The sequence below is a fragment of the Protopterus annectens genome, chromosome 8.part0 (genome assembly GCF_019279795.1).
Source record: "Protopterus annectens isolate FY-2018-M chromosome 8.part0, PAN1.0, whole genome shotgun sequence".
NCBI classification, from domain to species: domain Eukaryota; kingdom Metazoa; phylum Chordata; order Ceratodontiformes; family Protopteridae; genus Protopterus; species Protopterus annectens.
The window spans coordinates 1,262,294,934-1,262,314,540 of record NC_056741.1 but is presented as its reverse complement, the minus strand read 5'-3'; positions in this window follow the sequence as shown (position 1 = coordinate 1,262,314,540).

The following is a 19,607-nucleotide window of genomic DNA, read 5'->3' as shown; positions in this document are numbered from 1 at the left end:
ACACGCCCCCTACTTTGCTACATGGACCGTGTTAGCCTAGGGTGTGATTCAGCATGTCCTCATGAATATGCATGGCATGCTGACATCACCCTGTTTAACTGCAGCCTCCGTGTAAGACTTGCTAACTCTTACACGGAGGTTTCGTGAATCCTGCCCTATGTATCACTTGTTTTTATTAATTTCCAAAGAAACAAAATCACATACTTTGCATTTATACTCTTTCCCTAGGATTCCCTAAAATTATCAGAACTCACTCTGGTAACACTCTCTAGTCAGTACCTTGCTCCATAAGGTAACCATATGGAGATGATGTATTGGGGGATTGTGAATGCTTGACTTTTGGAGGGGAAATGTTGACTGGCAAGTGTGGGGAAAAAATGCACAAAGAAAAAAAAATACTGAAGGGCTGCTATAGATTAAGACTGTGTCTGCTTCTTTGAGTTGTGACAGTCTTAGAGTTTTTTATTCAAGTTAAGAGATGCAGGGAATTGCACCCCAAGCTGTGTCTTTGTGGGGCTCTGCTTACTACAGAAAAAAAATGTTTTTCTTTTTTATAGATTTCATTTAGAGCTTTTGAGTACATTTTCAGTTAACTAACATATAATTATGTAGAAGTATTTCTCTGTCTAGGCCACCCATCTCTCACCTTTCTCCTACTTCAGTGAAACCCCACCTTCCTCCTAATCTCTCTCCTGTTCAACTCTGCAAGCCATCTTACCTAAGTCTCTGCCTCTAACCTTCACTCTTCTAAAATCTTTTCTTACTACCACCTCTTCTCCCACTCTCAAGCAGTTTAATCTGTACTGATGTATAGTTTTCAACAGTAGAATGAATAAGCTTAGAAACCCATACTTACCTACCTTTTACTACACAGTAACCACTATTCATTGCCTTGTAAATTTTATCTGTATTATTTCTTTATACTCTGCTTAATACATGCTAATATGTGCAAACTAATTACCATTCCTGTTAACTTGCTTTTATATATATCTACTTACATTTGTATGTTACTGTATGTATCAATATATCTATTGTATAAATGTTTGTATTAATTGTGGAGCTTTTCTCCCCGGGTCTCCACTGAAAAAGGGCTCTGTCCCAGCTGGACCAACCTGGTCAACAAATGTCAAATAAATAAATAAATACATTTTGCTAGTGCATACTTTATTTTCATGAGCAGGGTTTATATTTCCATGCTAATAACACATTACTTTTAGTTAATAAACCCAGAAATTAAATGGTTAAAACAATGGCATTTCTTAAATTTGCACTTCAACTGATTAAAATAAATATTGGGAGATGGGCTATGGATAGAATGTTTACACATCTTATTACAGATCATGTTTAAATGTGGCTTTCTACCAGCATATTCGGCACCCTTTTGTAAGTAAAGATTAAAAATACTGAGGAGAAGCCTACAATTACAACATAGGGATTAAAAAAAAATACAAAGGGCACTTGAAAAAGAAACTGCTAAAAACAATTTAAACATTAAAAAGAGATAGATAGTGGGATCACTTATTTCAGTGTCCCTTGGCCCTCTACCTCCTGACTGCTATCTCAGCTCTTTCTAGAGGACAAGTAGTAATTGGGAAGGCCACTTCAATCACGTAAAGAGTACACAAAATGGAACCTGAAGATGAGGGGTTTAGGTTTATGCCTGTTAAGATACCTTCTTGCGACTAGCATCCATGTAAAGATGCACCTTTCCACTACCTCCATTTAAGTCTCTAAGAATTCTCAGGGTTTCTTCTCCTCTCTGAACTGATCTTCCTACTGTTGTAATACAGATGTTAACATTGATTTTATATATTGAGTGGGCATTAACTCATATTCGTACAGTCTATTTAAGGATACCAGTCCTGGAATTATGACTGCCTAGTAATATTACATCATAATCACCCACCTTTACTTAAGACAGAAGGTAGACATTTTGCTTAAAACAATTTAGAGGTCATTCACACTCCTAACTTTTGTGAAGATGTTTATTCTAGTTATGTTGATTATGTTAGTTATAAGTTAATATTTGTATGGTATTTTTACTAGTTATGATATTTATACTGGTTATAATGACAGTTTTTGTATGATATGCCACTTATGAAATTGCTGTTCAGTCTTGCATGATTTTTTTCTAGTTATCTTTGAAGTTTGCAAAGATGTTTAGGTTAAGAAGCCAAACTTCCAGAATACTATAAGAACATGCATTGCATGCATGGTTTATCAAATTACTTATGTCTTTCAACCATTAGGTAAAATATACCAGATATGCATCTAGGTATTGGTATTATGCTTGATTTAATTGTCTCTTTAGTGTAATTTATCAGTATTGTGGAAATTTTCTCCCCAAACCTCTTCTGAAAATGGGCTTGATGATATGGTCTTTCCAGTTATAACAGATAAATAAGAATCACTTGCAAATTCTAATAATATTTTTTCTATCTGTTAACTAGGTAAGCTCACTGGACACAAGTTCTCTTTTCAGCGGTGACCTAGGGATTCTGGGAATTGTTTCCAAAAAAAAGTAAATTAGTATCATAAACTACATAAAATAATTGGATAGGGTTTGTTATGTCTGGTGGTTATTAAATCATTTACATAGCAGATTACGATTAAACTCCATGAGATCTATATTGCAAACTGAATTTATGAACTTCTGTATAGCACATGACATGCTACACATGCTAGTTACTGTAGCTTGCTCTTTCACATTTAAAGGAATATGCCCTATATATATCACCTTTTTTAAGCAAAATATATGAGAGCATACATTACTTTCTATTACATTACATGGATCACTGCAAGTTAACATTATCCCTGTATTATACAAGTCACGGCTATGTGCTTCAAATATGAAACATTCTTTACACATCAATAATAATAATAATAATAATAATAATGAAACATTTCACTACTTAATATCATGTATGACACTGGAATGGTCGATATAGCTATCTTCTTTCTTCAGACATCTACCATATCTAAAGAATTTAGAAGGAGTGTTGATACTAGACTTCTGGTCTTGCTTCTGGAGCAGTTTGTTGGAGACACGGTTTCAGGAATTTCTCTCAGCGTCTCTTATCCATGACCATCTTCATAGTCTAGTTTTGTGCAAGAGAACAAGTTGTAACAGTTTCCATTGCTCATCTTTCGTGAACTTCATATTTCATGTATTCATATGTATCTCTGTGATTTCTTCTGTGTTTTACAATCTTCTCCATGAATAACGTAGGATCTTGGTTCATGTCCTTTACCAGCCATTACACCTTTAGTACGTTAACTGTCCCATGATTTTTAGATGTCTACTTTGTCTCCGACCTATAGATATGATTAGCGTCTGCAGTTTCTATCACAGAAGTATTTTTTGTCTCTACTGATTTTCCAGTAATTTTATTCACATTAAGTTAATTTTGGGCATCATGTCTGTAATTTAAATATGAATCTGCTTTTTAGCCTTCTGCCCTTCAGCAACTCAGCTTGTGAGAGGCCTAGTCCCTGCAGCGGAGTACTTACTCCTATATTCCAGAAATGAAGGTGATAAACCTCATGGCCTTTGCACAGTTCTTTCCCATGAGATTCCTCACTACTGGCATATTTCTTTACACTTGCCCACTGGATTGAGCATTGTGTAGACTGTCTGATTCACATTCCTACACAAATCTTCTGAATTCCTAATGTAGAAACTGTGGACCACTGTCAAATATGAGAACATCAAATATCATGTGTCTTGAAAACATAAACTTCATCCACTAATCATACTTGCAATTATATCTTATCAGTTTGATTATTATTTCAGGGAACTTGGAATAATAATGCATATAAGAAATACATGAATTCTTTGAATTGTAAGAAATGTGTACCTACCAGTCTCCAAAGATTGTCTGTAACTGAGTATGCTGTCATTTCTTCCGTAGGATTGTTGCCACATTATGCACTACAGATGGCACTACTCTGTATTACTACTTCTACTTCAGTTGGCATTCCTGGAAAATCCATTATATCCCTTGCTTCATTTTCACTTTAGTATTCTTAAATGTGACTTATGTATCCTCTCAAGCATTGTTTTTTCTCAGTTGACTGGGAATTATTTTGTTTGCATTAATTATTCAACCACAGGAACAACTTATTTTTTCTTTGAAAGAAATATGTATGAAGTCCTCTTTCTGCTGCTGATATTTGTGTAGGCCATCCTTCATTGCAATGACTTTCAAAAGCTAAATTTCAAGGTTACTTATCACTACAATTCTGAAATTCCTTTAAGTTCTCTTGTGTCATTGGTAACTGCAGTATTACTCAAAGGCTCTCTAGTTCATATTCTAGCAATTATTTATGCTTTGCTTGTAAATATGCTCATTTTAGCACATCTGCTATGTGTAGTCCCCGTGTAGTCTGTATATCAGTTTCAGATCATATTTCTGTATGTTGAGTAGCATTCTCTGTACTTTTGCACTGATGTGTGCAATACTTTCTGAGTATGCTTTGTAATTATTTGTCTATTTCCAACTGAACTTATTTACCATATACATAATAATGGAATTTATTATATTTATCAGCTGCTAATAGTTTATTGTCTATGTGAGTATGTCTGTTTTGTGTGATTGTAATTATTCTAGACCAATAATAAGCTGATATATTTTCTTGGAGGATCACAGTTCCTATGCATTCTGACTGGTATCTACTTGCAACAAAAGTGGCTTATTCATATCCTAGTATTTTATCAGTGATAAAAGCAAATTCTTTTAAATGTGGACCAAATCTAAATCTCAGGTATCATCTTCATATACCTAAAATGTGCCTTCAAAACTATTAACTATAATATTCCTGTAAATAAATTAGCTTCCTGCAACTTCTCAGTCATGTCCTAAAAGAGCTTACATGCTGGTTATAAATCACAGAACTTTTCAGATTAAATCTGATAACATCAGATCTGACACTAGTACATTATCTTACAGCATACCACAAGGTTTGTCCAAGGTCCTCTGTTGTTTTAATTATTTATAAATGATTTGTTCATAGGAATTCTAAATATTAACTGTGCATACTGTATGTTGCTGATATTGTACTAACATACGTAAGCAGCTATGATAGTAGCAAAGAAAATATAGGGGATTGATATTGCATTTGCATGAAAAAAAAAGTTAAAATGGTTTGTTTTCCTTTCTGTAAATGTAAGTTTGCCTGTGTCTTAACTGATAATTTAATAACGGTGTTGTCCCATCACAAAAATACCTTAGTGTTTTATTAGCTCCACACTTACCATTTGCAAAACATTTACTTAACAAATAACTGATAAATTCTTCTGTCAAGTACAGTACTGCATGAACTAGCATACACTCCCACACCTGATTCAAGAAAAGCCACTACTATTAATGTACTTATTCCAAGAATGGAATATGATCTGCCTATACTTATGCAGATAATGGAAAACAAAATGTAATGGTTTATTCATTTAGCACACATCGAGGAATATTACTTTATCAACATTCCCAGTGCTAACTGGCTTCCTAAGATTGCAAGAGCTATCTTTTTGTTAGATGTCTTATTTTTTTAAATTGCTATAGTTCTCCTTTAGCCAGAAAGTTTAAAATAAGTACAGCTTCATATTCTTCAAAATTGTCAAGCCAGTCAGAATTCGATATCCACAGATTTCAAAAAGTGCTTCATTTACCCTGAGTTTGGAAAACTTCCCAAAAAACAACTAATTAATTCCTATAAAGGCACTTGATATAATGACTGTTACTAATCATCACTACTTTACAATATGATTGCTTAATTGCTTATCTGATGCTAATTACTTCTTCAATGAAGTTAATGAGAGAGGTTGATAATCGAACACCTCCAAAACCTCCAGAATAAACTTCCCTGTGTGTAACATAGTATGACTCACTATCCTTCTTTAAACATAGACTAGATGACTGCATGTGGATATACAAATTTACTCCAGGATCGACCAATATGACCTTACTAGAGAAAGGAGGTGCAATCTAAAGGAAGGCACTGGTAAGGTTAGGGTGGTCATGTGACTCAGTGTCCTTGGCATATCTAGGAATCTATGATGCTGTAGTCTCAGGCTACACTTATTATAAGTTCACATACTTCTCTGCAATATGCAATGAACAATCCAACATCGGATACCAAGGTCTCAGCAAAACTGAAAACAAGCACTCATTTTTGGGAACCTGAAAAGAAGCCATGACAACGGTGTCTCAGCTATATCATTTCAGTTCACAGAGAAATACAAGGAGTGACATACAGTGGAGTTATTTTATAAAAGGCACATCATTTTTTTAAAGTCACTCTTGCTGTATAAAAGCAATAATCACCAATAGGACCATGGTTATTATTCCTATAGCATTCATTTTCCTTTGTATAACTTGTTAGAAACAAGTAAACTGTAAAGAGGAGTACTTCACATTATCTCATGAGGAACTAAGGCTGTTATAATTTGCACAGCAAACACTGTTGGCATTCTGTCCTCCACAAGAGGTCTGTACTGTGTTCATAGAGCAGAAGCTGTCCAATTAACTGTACAGATAAAAATGAATGTACTTTCTGTGCACAATTCTATTGCTTCACTACTTGCAATAAGATGGAATTAATGTTACATTTTCTTGCATTCATTTCAATGTTCCCTAACTTTTATAAAAGTGTCCTTGTTTTTTTCCATCAGGATTTCATTCTGTCCCCAGGTTTTCCTTTTTTTTTTTTTTGCTTACAGTCAGAAAGAAAATAATACCAGGTATAATAATCACAAACTTTGTATTAATCAGAAATGCATATTAATATAAGTATGCTTCATCATCTATCACCTTTTGGAGTAATACCAAAATTTACAAGCACTCTTAACTTGAAGACTTTGTCATTAAAACTTTCAATTTTTATCACACATTGTATAGGCAAGATCTTGAAAGGTATGCCTCCTGTTTTCCTATGGCCTTCTCACATTCTTTTTCCCATTAACTTCTTTCCTTTTTTAATTTTTATTTAAAGTAAAACTTCTGTTTAAACAATTTATTTCTTATAGAGGTTGATTGTTAATGTCATATATGACTTACCGTAAATGACAATAAAGACAGAGACGTTACTCAATCTTGCAGTGAAATCATTATGTGCCTGACAGGTGTAGTTTCCATTATTTGTTGAGGAGACATTGTATATTTCAAGGTAACGGTTAAATGATGTGGGACCTGACCCATTAAAATACCAGCTGTGATTACTGGGGGGAAAGGATTCAGCATCACACGTAATATTTACAAATGTTCCTTCTTCCACACACTGCCAGGGTTTAGAGCATTGCTTTGCTGTTGTGTTCAGAACAGCTTTGTAAGGACCATCTACAAAAAAAAAAAAAAACTGTTAGAATTATCACAAGAAACAGTCCTTCAGCAAAACTCTGTTTATTCAGTCTGTTCTAGATTTACCTAGACAATACTTAAAATGACCATAAACAAGTCAGTCACCGACTGTAAATCCTTCCATGGCTACCTTTAACTGGTGTGCAAAGACCAACATAGCCCACAACATGTCCTCGGGAGTTTTAATGCTATACCTAGTCTGTGAGTGTTTAATAAATTAACTGCTGTATTGAACTGAAAATGCTTAAAGTTTCACATCTTAGTTTTTTAGGTATATACAACATATTCCATCAACTACTATTCAATCCCTGAGAATATAATCCCTTAGCTTCAAATTCTCTAAATAAGAAAACAGTAACATTAGGATCATGCATGTATTAAAGTCATTCTTTGTTTTATATAGTAGTTTTGTAATATCGCTATTATTATCGCCTGCTAATTCAGTTTCTAAATGATAATATCCTTACCATACCCAGAGGCATTCTTCCACAACATAAGTTTGAAACAGTAACAGTAACACGACGTGTGCACAGTACTAACTCAGAAATGTTGTAACTGTAATAGTGAGGTACTTTGTAGAAGTGTGATTCAGTAAACCATAAAAGGACAAACTAGTTCCCTTAAGAAGTTTTGTTTATCGGAAGGCCATCAACACTGACCCACTGCCCATTAAGATCTATTCGGATGTGTGGTGATAGACCATCATCCATGGATGAATCTTTTTTTTTTTTTTTTAACTTTTTAGTTTAGCCTACCTTGATTTTTGTTCAGTGGAGTGTATGCATGGTATACAGTGAAGCCACAAAGGATATAGGCATGTCCTGCCTTTTGTACTGCCCCAACAACATTTACCCCTGTAACCGACTCCAACCCACTATTAGGTGTCACTGCTAACGAAGTTAGGACTCTGTCCCCTGCTGGACACATAGTACGTACAGTTTATCTATACACACAAAATTATTCACAAAGCCGGCAACTGCCCTGCTTTTACTCATAGTCTCCATTCCTACCACCCTAATAGACAACTTTGATCTAATGAACAACATCTTCTCAGCATATATAAACCTCACAATTCCTCTGGTCAAAGTCTCTGTAACTAAGAAATGGAATTCTATCCCTCTGCAAATTATATGTGCCTCTAACCTCTCCAACTCTCTTATTACAAGACAACTTAAATAAGACTGGTCTCTGCTTGTGCACTACCACAGGCTGAACTAGTCCTTCCATTCTACCTCCTTACTAATTTCTTCTCTCAGAATATTGTCAATCCGTGTCTTTGATAAAAGACAAATATAATTTTGCCTAGGCTATGTTACCTAGTCACCTCTGCTCCAAAAAGGATACTCAGTGTGCTTTTCTATGACCTGCAACTTGTAAATACTTTAACTATTAACATAGTTATTTTTCCAAAATGCTGTGTTTGTCCAAATATTTGCACTATGTATGTATAACTTCATACAGTATGAACCGAAGTCTTGAATTTTTTTACTTAGTCAATTTGTTCTTCTGTATTAGGTTTTGTAATAACTCTATTGAACTGTAACAATATTATATTGATGTGGAACTTTTCTCTCTGGTCCTCCACAAAAAATGGGATATTATCTCCCAGTAAGAATTTCCCTGTAAACAAATGTCAAATAAATAAATGGTAGCATTAGGAAAGCAGTTTTGTTAAATTATGTTTAATACATCTAGTCTAAGGTACAGCAACCAAAGGAAACATGACTCAGCAATAAGAGGTATGCTCACACACACACACACACACACACACACACACACGCACACACACACACACACACACACACACACACACACACACACACACACACACACACACACACACACGCACACACACACGCACACACACACGCACACACACACGCACACACACACACACACACACACACATCTATGTGTAGGTCTAATTAAATTGATCAACAGGTCCAAATGTCGAGTTAATAATGTTAAACACAAAATACTGACCATGCAAATGTCTACATGATAGTATGCATATGCTGAGACAAATCTCAGCTACTGGGGAAAGGGCATGTTCCCCAACCCTGAGAACAAGGCAGTCTTGCACACCTGTTTGCCATCTGCTTAGTCAACCAAACTGTGTTGACTAAACAGATGTTGATCGAAAGTAGATTGAACCATATTTGCCTCTCCTGTATATGTGCTTGCAGCACCAGATCTGGCACTAGGAACCTCGGCAGCTACCTATGGCCAGTGTTGGCTGGGGGCCTGCTTCACTTACAAAAAAATAAAAACAAATCCCTTTGGTAAAAATAATCCCAAAATCGCTTCCATAAACAGCCACAAACCTTAGTGTTAGGGCAGTGTCCACACGGGAGATTTGAGTAGTAGCAGCAGCAGCATTCATAATGCTGCTGCCAATGTCCATCCATGGGAGATTTGAAATTCTAGCATTCCAGACAGCAATGAATTAATTCTCCCACAGTGAGTGCAAAGGAGATTTGTGTGTGTGTGTGTGTGTGTGTGTGTGTGTGTGTGTGTGTGTGTGTGTGTGTGTTTGTGTCTGTGTATAAAATGATCCAGTTAGGGACAGTCTAGTTAAGAGACTTTTCTCAGAGCCAAACCTTTGAAACTTAGTTATTGATAGGCAAGTGCCTTAAACCTCCACACCAACTGCCAGGTCTCCTTATTTTTTGTTTTTGTAAGTCCCTGAGGTTTACAGTCTGTCGTTGTAAGTCATGGAGTGGTAGCACACTTACTTTTGTTGCAGAGCACTGCAGGTCCTATTCCCACACCAGGTAGATTGGTTCCTAACACTACAGTGCAGCATAAGGGGATGCCCCTGCACTCCTGAGTGTGTCATCCTTTGAGTGAGATGTCTAGTAACAATGAGCCTGTCGCTGGTTTGCCAGCCATTCCCTATTGCTTATTACCAGAACACCATTTTTAATGTAACATGGGTAATTTATTCTTAAAGAGCAACAGATACTGCAACTGTAGATGAAGCACTGATTGTCAGCAGCAGCATCTGCATCAGCAATAGTTCTATTTAATGTTGAATTATTCAGATGACTTTTAGTTCTGCAGAGATTGTGCATATTGACTGATATTGGTGGATTATAATGACAGGAGTTTCAGTGGTTTCTTAAGGTTGAAATGTTCTGAAATGGGTAGTTTTGTCATTATTGGTTCATATATTTTGTTGCACTAACCCAGCCACTGGGGATGCACAAGCCAGTGCATTTCTTTGTGCCGGTCCCAAGCCTGGATAAATGGGGAGGGTTTCATCAGTAAGGGCATCCTGCGTAAAATTTTGCCAAATCATACATGCGGACAACAGTACAGATATACATACAAGATCGGTCGAGGCCCGGGTTAACAAGGACCGTCAGCAGTACTCTTGTCCAACAGGGTGCTGGTGGAAATTAGGCTACTGTTGGCCGAAGGAGGAGAAGAGGGGAAGGCATGCCCGAAGGAAGGTAAAGGCTAGGACTGTGATAGTGAGGGTCAGAACTTTGAATGTTGGCAGTATGACTGGTATAGGGAGAGAGCTAGCTGATATGATGGACCAAAGGAAGGTTGGTATATTGTGTGTGCAAGAGACCAGATGGAAGGGGAGCAAGGCTAGGTGTATCGGAGGCGGGTTCAAATTGTTTTATCATAGTGTGGATGGGAGGAGAAATGACGTAGGGGTTATCCTGAAGGAACAGTATGCTAAGAGTGTTTTGGAGGTGAAAAGAGTGTCAGATAGAGTGATGTTTATGAAGCTGGAAACTGATGGTGTAATGATGAATGTTGTTAGTGCATATGCTCCACAAGTTGGGTGTGCGATGGATGAGAAAGAAAAATTTTAAAGTGAGCTGCATGAAGTGGTGATGACTGTACCCAAGGGTGAGAGACTGGTGATTGGAGCAGATTTCAATGAGCATGTTGGTGAAGGGAACAGAGGGGATGAGGAAGTGATGGGTAGGTATGGTGTTAAGCAAAGGAATGCAGAAGGTCCGATGGTAGTGGATTTTGAGAAAAGGATGGACATGGCTGTGATGAATATGTATTTTAACAAGAGGGAGGAGCATAGGGTGATATACAAGAGTGGAGGAAGATGCACACAGGTGGATTATATCTTATGTAGAAGGGCCAGTCTGAAGGAGATTGGAGACTGTAAAGTGGTGGCAGGGAAAGTGTAGTTAGGCAGTATAGGATGGTGGTTTGTAGGATGACATTGGTGATCAAGAAGAGGAGGATGTGTGTGAGGGCAGCACCAACAATCAAATGGTGGAAATTGAAAAAGGGTAATTGTGAGGTGGAGTTCAGGGAAGAGTTAAGACAGGCACTGGGTGGCAGTGAAGAGTTACTGAATAGCTGGGTAACTACAGCAGAGCTAGTAAGAGAGATGGCTAGAAAGGTGCTTGGTGTGACATCTGGAAAGAGGAAGGAGGACAAGGAGACCTGGTGGTGGAATGAAGAAGTACAGGAGAGTATACAGAGAAAGAGGATGGTGAAGAAGAAGTGGGATTGTCAGAGAGATGAAGAAAGTAAACAAGAGTATAAGGAGATGAGGTGCATGGCAAAGAGAGAGGTGGCGAAGGCTAAGGATAAGGCGTATGAAGAGTTGTATGAAAGGTTGGACACTAAGGAGGGAGAAAAGGACCTGTACCGATTGTCTAGACAGAGTGACAGAGCTAGGAAAGATGTGCAGCAGGTAAGGGTGATAAAGGATAATGAGGGAAACATACTCACAAGCGAGGAGAGTGTGTTGAGCAGATGGAAAAAGTACTTTGAGGGGCTGATGAATGAAGAGAATGAGAGGGAGAGAAGGTTGGATGATGTGTGGATAGTGAATCATGAAGTGCAGTGGATTAGCAAGGAGGAAGTAAGTGTAGCTATGAAGAGGATGAAGAATGGAGAGGCTGTTGGTCCAGATGACATACATGTGGAAGCATGGAGGTGTTCAGCTGAAATGGCAGTGGAATTTTTAACTAGATTGTTTAATGAAATCTTGGAAAGTGAGAGGATGCCTGAGGAATGGAGAAAAAGTGTTTTGGTACCGATTTTTAAGAATAAGGGTGATGTGCAGAGCTGTAGTAACTACAGAGGGATTAAATTGATCAGTCACAGCATGAAGCTATGGGAAAGAGTAGTGGAAGCTAGGTTAAGAAGGGAGGTGATGATTAGTGATCAGCAGTATGGTTTCATGCCAGGAAAGAGCACTACAGATGCAGTGTTTGCTCTGAGAGTGTTGATGGAGAAGTACAGAGAAGGTCAGAAGGAGTTGCATTGTGTCTTTGTGGACTTAGAGAAAGCATATGACAGAGTGCCTAGAGAGGAGTTGTGGTATTGTATGAGGAAGTCGGGAGTGTCAGAGAAGTATGTAAGAGTGGTACAGGATATGTACGAGGGTAGTGTGACAGCGGTGAGGTCTGCAGTGGGAGTGACAGATGCGTTTAAGGTGGAGGTGGGATTACATCAAGGATCAGCTCTGAGCCCTTTCTTATTTGCATTGGTGATGGACAGGTTGACAGACAAGATCAGACAGGAGTCCCCGTGGACTATGATGTTTGCAGATGACATAGTGATCTGTAGTGAGAGTATGGGAACAGGTGGAGGAGACCCTGGAGAGGTGGAGATATGCTCTAGAGAGAAGTGGATTGAAGTTTAGCAGGACTAAGACTGTATGTGTGTGAATAAGAGGGAGGATAGAAGAATGGTGAAGATGTAGGGAGTAGAGGTGGCGAAGGTGGATGAGTTTAAATACTTGGCATCAACAGTTCAGAGTAATGGTGAGTGTGGAAAAGAGGTGAAGAAGAGAGTACAGGCAGGATGGAGTGGGTGGAGAAGAGTGTCAGGAGTGATTTGTGACAGACGAGTACCAGTAAGAGTGAAAGGGAAGGTCTACAAGAGGGTAGTGAGACCAGCTATGTTATATGGGTTGGAGACAGTGGCATTGACAAAAAGGCAGGAGTCAGAGCTTGACGTGGCAGAGTTGAAGATGTTAAGATTTGCACTGGGTGTGACGAGGATGGCCAGGATTAGGAATAAGTATATTAGAGGGTCAGCCCAGGTTGGAAGGTTTGGAGACAAAGCCAGAGAGGCAAGATTACATTGGTTAGGACATGTGCTGAGGAGGGATGCAGAGTATATTGGGAAAAAGATGCTAAGGATGAAGCTGCCAGGTAACAGGAAAAGAGGAAGGCCTAAGACAAGGTATATGGATGTGGTGAGAGAGGACATGCAGGTAGCTGGTGTGACAGAGCAAGATGCAGAGGACAGGAAGAAATGGAAACATTTGATCCACTGTGGCGACCCCTAACGGGAACAGCCAAAAGAAGATATTTTGTTGTACTGCTTACAAGAAATAACATTCCAAACTACAAATTTAAAACACACGCTAATAAATGTTGCTGCATTAAACAAGGATTATAATTCAAATGCAATCAAGAAGATAAATCAAAGAATGCATGCATTTATGCATGACCCTAAAAATGTGTGAAAGCGGCCATGGTTCGAAAACATCCCAAAGGTACACTTAATCTGCTGCTGGACAGTTGTATTTTCTTTCAGTGCAGTTATGAAAACACTGTGATGACTCCTCTGGGCCAGTAATCAAGGAACCTCAATCCCCACACCTGGCAACAGTGGGGGACAGTCACTGGGAGGATATTAGGTACACACACACAGTACTTCCAGATGCAGCTCTCTGCATCAAATGCAATTTCCCTTCAGAGCACACAGAAACCATAGTCAGTCCGGGGCTGGTTTCTCCCTCTTTCTTCAGATACCCAAAAAGACTCCCCACTGGCACAGCTATACAATTGAGTCCTTAGCCAGGGTTCCAAACCAAGTCCTCCAACACTATCTCTGTCCAACCAGTGCTTTGTGTCCCTGCCAAAGTAGCTGACACACAAACGCTTGGAGATTTGTTTTACACACACACACACACACACACACACACACACACACACACACACACACACACACACACACACACACACACACCTGGGAAAGGCTGGCGCAGGTTTACTAGTTATGCCCCCTTCTGCCCAGACTATAAGGTAGTTATCACTGCCACCAAAACCCTTCGCCAGCTATTTTAAGGCCCTTAACAAAGGGTGTTCAATTTTACTGTGTAATATTAATATTAATACAAATGGTAGTTTGACCAAGAGTGAGGCTATTAGGATTGGCCTATACAGTGTCACCAAATGAACTTGTCATTGGCCTACTAAAACTAAACATCCATAAAAGCATCTGTATCATCTCCCTCTACATTCCTCCTGGTAACAACACCAATACCCTAGAAGACATTCTTTCCTGGACCTCCTCCAATATTAAGCTAGAAACCTACATCCTAGGAGATGTAAATATTGACTGGGGAAAAATCAATAACCCTAATCCCACATCAACAATTAACCTATTCACCTTTACTCAACTTACCAACTCCATAACTAGACCTAATAAAACCAATCCCCCTGGCTCCATACTTGACTGGATCCTAGTATCTCATCCTAACAAAATCATAAAATCAGGAGTCATTCCCGACTCTCTAGGAGACCACCTCCCTGCCTTCACCATTCGAGCTGCTCCCTCTTCCTCACACTTCCATCAATACATTCATACTCGCAATCTAACTAACTTTAACCCCACTACTTTCACTGATTCCCTTAAGCTAACTAACTGGAACCACCTAAAAATACTACCTCTAAACAAAGCCGTTGACTACTTTAATTCAACATTCTTAACAGTCCTTAACTCCCTAGCTCCAATAAAAAATAAAAGAGTTAAAACTAAAACCTCTCAATGGCTCACCAAAGATACAAAATACATTATGCTACAAAGGGATAAATCCTGGAAAATCTACCTCCACAATAAACAACCTGAAACATTACTAAAATATAAACAGTTGAGAAACCTAGCCAAAAAGCAAGTCATTAGAGACAAAAAGTCTTACTACGTCAAACAAGAAAATCATGCTAAAAATCCCAAACAATTCTGGAACTCTATTAATTCCCTCCTCAGGCCTGGAACAAAAAACAACCCCTGTCCTGACACCAGCAAATCTGACTCAGAAATTGCAGCACTATTCAATACCTTCTTCATCTTTTCCATAGCTGAGCTTACTAAGACCTTTTCCAATAATAACCCTCCTCCCCTCCCTCCCCTTCCCACCCTAATTTTGAACTTAAACCCATCTCCACCAATCTAATAAAGAAACTCCTTTACAAACTAAAGCCTTGCTCCAATGCCTCTGACAGCAGTCCATCCTCCTTCTTAAAAATAGCTTCAGATGCTATTGCTCTGCCTATCAGCATCCTGATCAATAGATCTCTACTTGAATCTTACGTTCTCAAACTATGGCGAACTGCATATATTCTTCCACTCCGCAAGGGTGGCAAAAATAACAATGTCTCCAACTTCCGCCCCATAGCCATCCTCTCCCCTATCTCCAAAATTCATGAAAAATGTATCCACCTACAGCTCTTACCATTCCTTACCAAATACCAGCTACTCTCCCCTACCCAACACGGCTTCCGCCCAGGACACAGTACTAACTCCGCCCTTCTCTCCTTCTTACATTCTGTCAATTCAGCCCGTAACTCTGGTAATTTGGTATCTTCTGCTGGACCTATCCAAAGCTTTTGATACCATCTCCCATACCCACCTTCTAAATCATCTCTCTAATCTTAACCTTTCCCAAAAAACCCTTTCTTGGTTCTCCAGCTATCTTTCAAACAGATCCCAAGCAGTGAAATGGGGCCAAGCCACATCATCTTTCCTTCCTACTCCCACTGGAGTACCCCAAGGTTCCATACTAGGCCCTTTGCTATTCAATATCTTTATTAACGACTTCCATAAAGTCATTCCTAACTCCAAAATTGTACAATACGCTGACAATTCCACTTTGATTTGCTACGCCACTAACCTAGTAGAGCTCCAATCTCTGACTCAAAATGCCTTCTCTACCACTGAAAACTGGATGCTCCTAAATCACCTCTCTCTTAATGCCAATAAAACCAAGATCATTGTATTCTCCCCCTCTAAATCATCCCCTCTTGATGAAAACTCTCTTCATATTACCAGCCTTAACAACCCCCCAATAGAGATCGTACCCTCTGCCAAACTTCTCGGTGTCACTATTGACAATCAGCTAAAATTTAACTCCCATATCCAGCTAAACATCAAAAAAACTCACATAAAACTTGGCCTACTTTACAGAAACAACCACTTCCTCTCTCCTTCCTCCAGACTAACTCTCGCCTCTACTTATCTCCTCCACTCTCTCATGTATGGCTCTCCCCTGCTCACTAACTTATCTTCCACGCTTAACTCCAAACTGGAAATATGTTACAACAAAATTTCCAGATTTGCCACCAGTGCCAAATCCTCCTCTCACCATTGCAATTCCCTTCACTCCTTAAACTGGCTTGAACTCCCCAACCTACTAGACTTTCACCAATTAACCACAGTCCACAAATTATTATTCCAACCCTCAAACTGCCCCGCACTATCCAACATACTGCAACCATATTCCCCCCTCAGACCTCTTAGATCTTCTCACCAAAACCTGATCACTATTCATAAACCTAAGCACCTAGCTGGCCAGCTACTCTTATCCTTTACCCTAGCAAAAAATGGAATGCTCTACTCTCCTTTCTAAGGACCTGCAACAACCACAATAACTTCAAATCTCAACTTCATTCCTACCTCTACCTAAACAGGAAATGCAACTGCACTCTTCCACCCTTACCTCTCAAACTCTCCTCCCCCTTCACTCCTGGCTAACCTCTCACCTTCCTAACCTCACTCTCAATTACTAATTTGTACTCATAACTAAATATTACTTCTAGTTATTATACTGTATTCTCATTTATCTCTTGAACTAAATTGTAATTGTATTGATTGTTTATTTCTTGGAGAATGAACCGTACTGTATGTATTTTTTACTATCTTTGAAAAATGTATATCTAAATAAATTTTGTTCAAGTACTCTCGAAACTTAAATATCTCTACAAAGATCAGCCACAATGAAAGGTTTAAATATATTTAATAAAAAATAAAAGAACAAGAAAATACTAAGTATATATTCACAGTGACATCAGAGTTCAAATCACAGGAAATATTTAAAATAGCACTGAAGAACAGGCCCAGACAAATAAAGAAAAACAATATCTAAACTAAGCTTCACTATATTCTTGACTGAATATAAGATAATTACTATAACCTGATAACTTACTTAATAAGAGCAAAGCAGATTATGTGGTTAATGGTTCTTTTTGTTGTCAGGCCCAAGACATAATACAGAATGTTCTGTCTCACCAAGAGACTTCTCAAAATAATATCTAAAATATTACTTCTAAGATAGCTTGCAGAATGACATCACTTCTGGTCATCTGACTTCTAGTTCCCATGCAAAACTCCCATTGCTGGAAGCTGGCAGGACTTAGCACCTAACCATAAAAATACACCCACAAGGGCTTTTGCTCAGATCTTTGGCAGGTGCTGGAAGACATAAAACAATTGCATACCTCCACACTTTCAGAGTAGTAATTAGTTCACCCCAAAGACAATACAGAAAGCTTCCTAGTACAGACTTTGTGTCTCTGGCTGCATTGAAACATGTGAGATAGCATCTTTATGGCCTAGCCCATAAAGTGATTTAATTTCAGATATTTTTCTAAAGTTTGCCAGACTGAGGTTAACCCTACAGTTTCCACTCTTAAAACATATGCATTTAAACAGTTACAACAGTGCATGTACATTTATGTTCTCTGCAGTAAGACATACTGTGGACACTTTTCAAACGCAATCATTCTACAAATACCTTTTCAATACATATGTCCATGCAAATCAGTTTGATATACACATAAACCTCAGCACAACAATGAATAGAACATGCTGGAGGGATAGATTCCCTTCGCAAAGACTTCCCTTGCTATGGAACAAGGTCCCGATCTACATAAGACAGAGCCCCTCACTATCACTCTTCAAGAGGAACCTTGACGAGTGGATGGGTAACAGAAAGTTCACACCAGGGATCATACCAACAGCTCTACTAGATAGGGGCCAAGGGTACTAGCTGCTAGATCAAGGGCCTAGGGAATTAACCAAAGGGGCGGTGAATACCGCACAACGTGGCTGGGCTAATATATGCCTTCAGGCAGATAGCCCAGTATCTACCTATGAACCTATGAACCTATGAACCTATGAACATGACATACAGTTCTAATTCATTTGTAACATCAGCATCTTGTATAAATCAGTTTGATATTCACAAATGACATATAATTATTTATAAAATTCCAGCTAGCTGTGCTAGCAGTACCTCCTTTCATCTCAGCAGTTTCAATGAAAGTGAACTTCAAGGGCAGTTAAGTTTACTGCTGCTCATGCTATGTCTGTTTTCATTGTGAGACTGTATTGATTTGTTTAGCAAATGGTTATCAGTATTTGTGCTATAAAATTTGAAACAAAAGTTTATAATGAAGTCCAAATATATTTAATCATTGCTGAAGTAAAGAAGAAAACAGTATGCACATTGACAGATTTGAATAGTGTTTATGGTAACTGGGAAGGATAGCCACATTGAACGGCTGCTTGGAGTTGGGGGGTAGGACTGATCCATTACCCCACCTAGCGCCCCATTTGACCATGATGCGGATATGTATGATTGCAGTTACTAAGAGCAAAGATCAAAAGAGTTCTTTTTTTATTCTGATTCACTGGCTGCCAGCTGCTCTGTGTATAAGAATGCAGTAAGTGGGGTCTGGAAATTTACCCTTTTTCTGCTTTTGTGTAATCTTGAAGATGGTATCTATAATTATCAGGGGGTATGGGGTGCAGCGGGGCTTGCCCCCATGTAAAATTATATTTTCATTCATTATTTTGTGATTCAGTCATAAAAGTTCAATCTTTATGTATGCTCCTTTGAGCCCATGTTGTTTGGTTAGTTAAGCATGCATTTATTTTAGGCAAACACACACACACACATATACACACAATATATATTTATATGTGATTCCCATTCACAAGATCGAATGAATGGAAGCTCGAAATGCATAAGCTCAAGACCAGAATCTCGAACTTCCATTCACTCGAAATTGTGAATGGGAAGTTTAGGGTTAGGAAAAAAAAAAGTTCGATTACCTTTCTGCAGGGGGCTAGGTCCCCCTGCACCCTTGCAGCTATCATCTAAGAGCTGCGTGACCACACTATAGCGGAGGACTGGGAAATCGTCTGTTTTGCACTTATGCATATAGCGTGAAATGGGAGATTTCCCTTTCC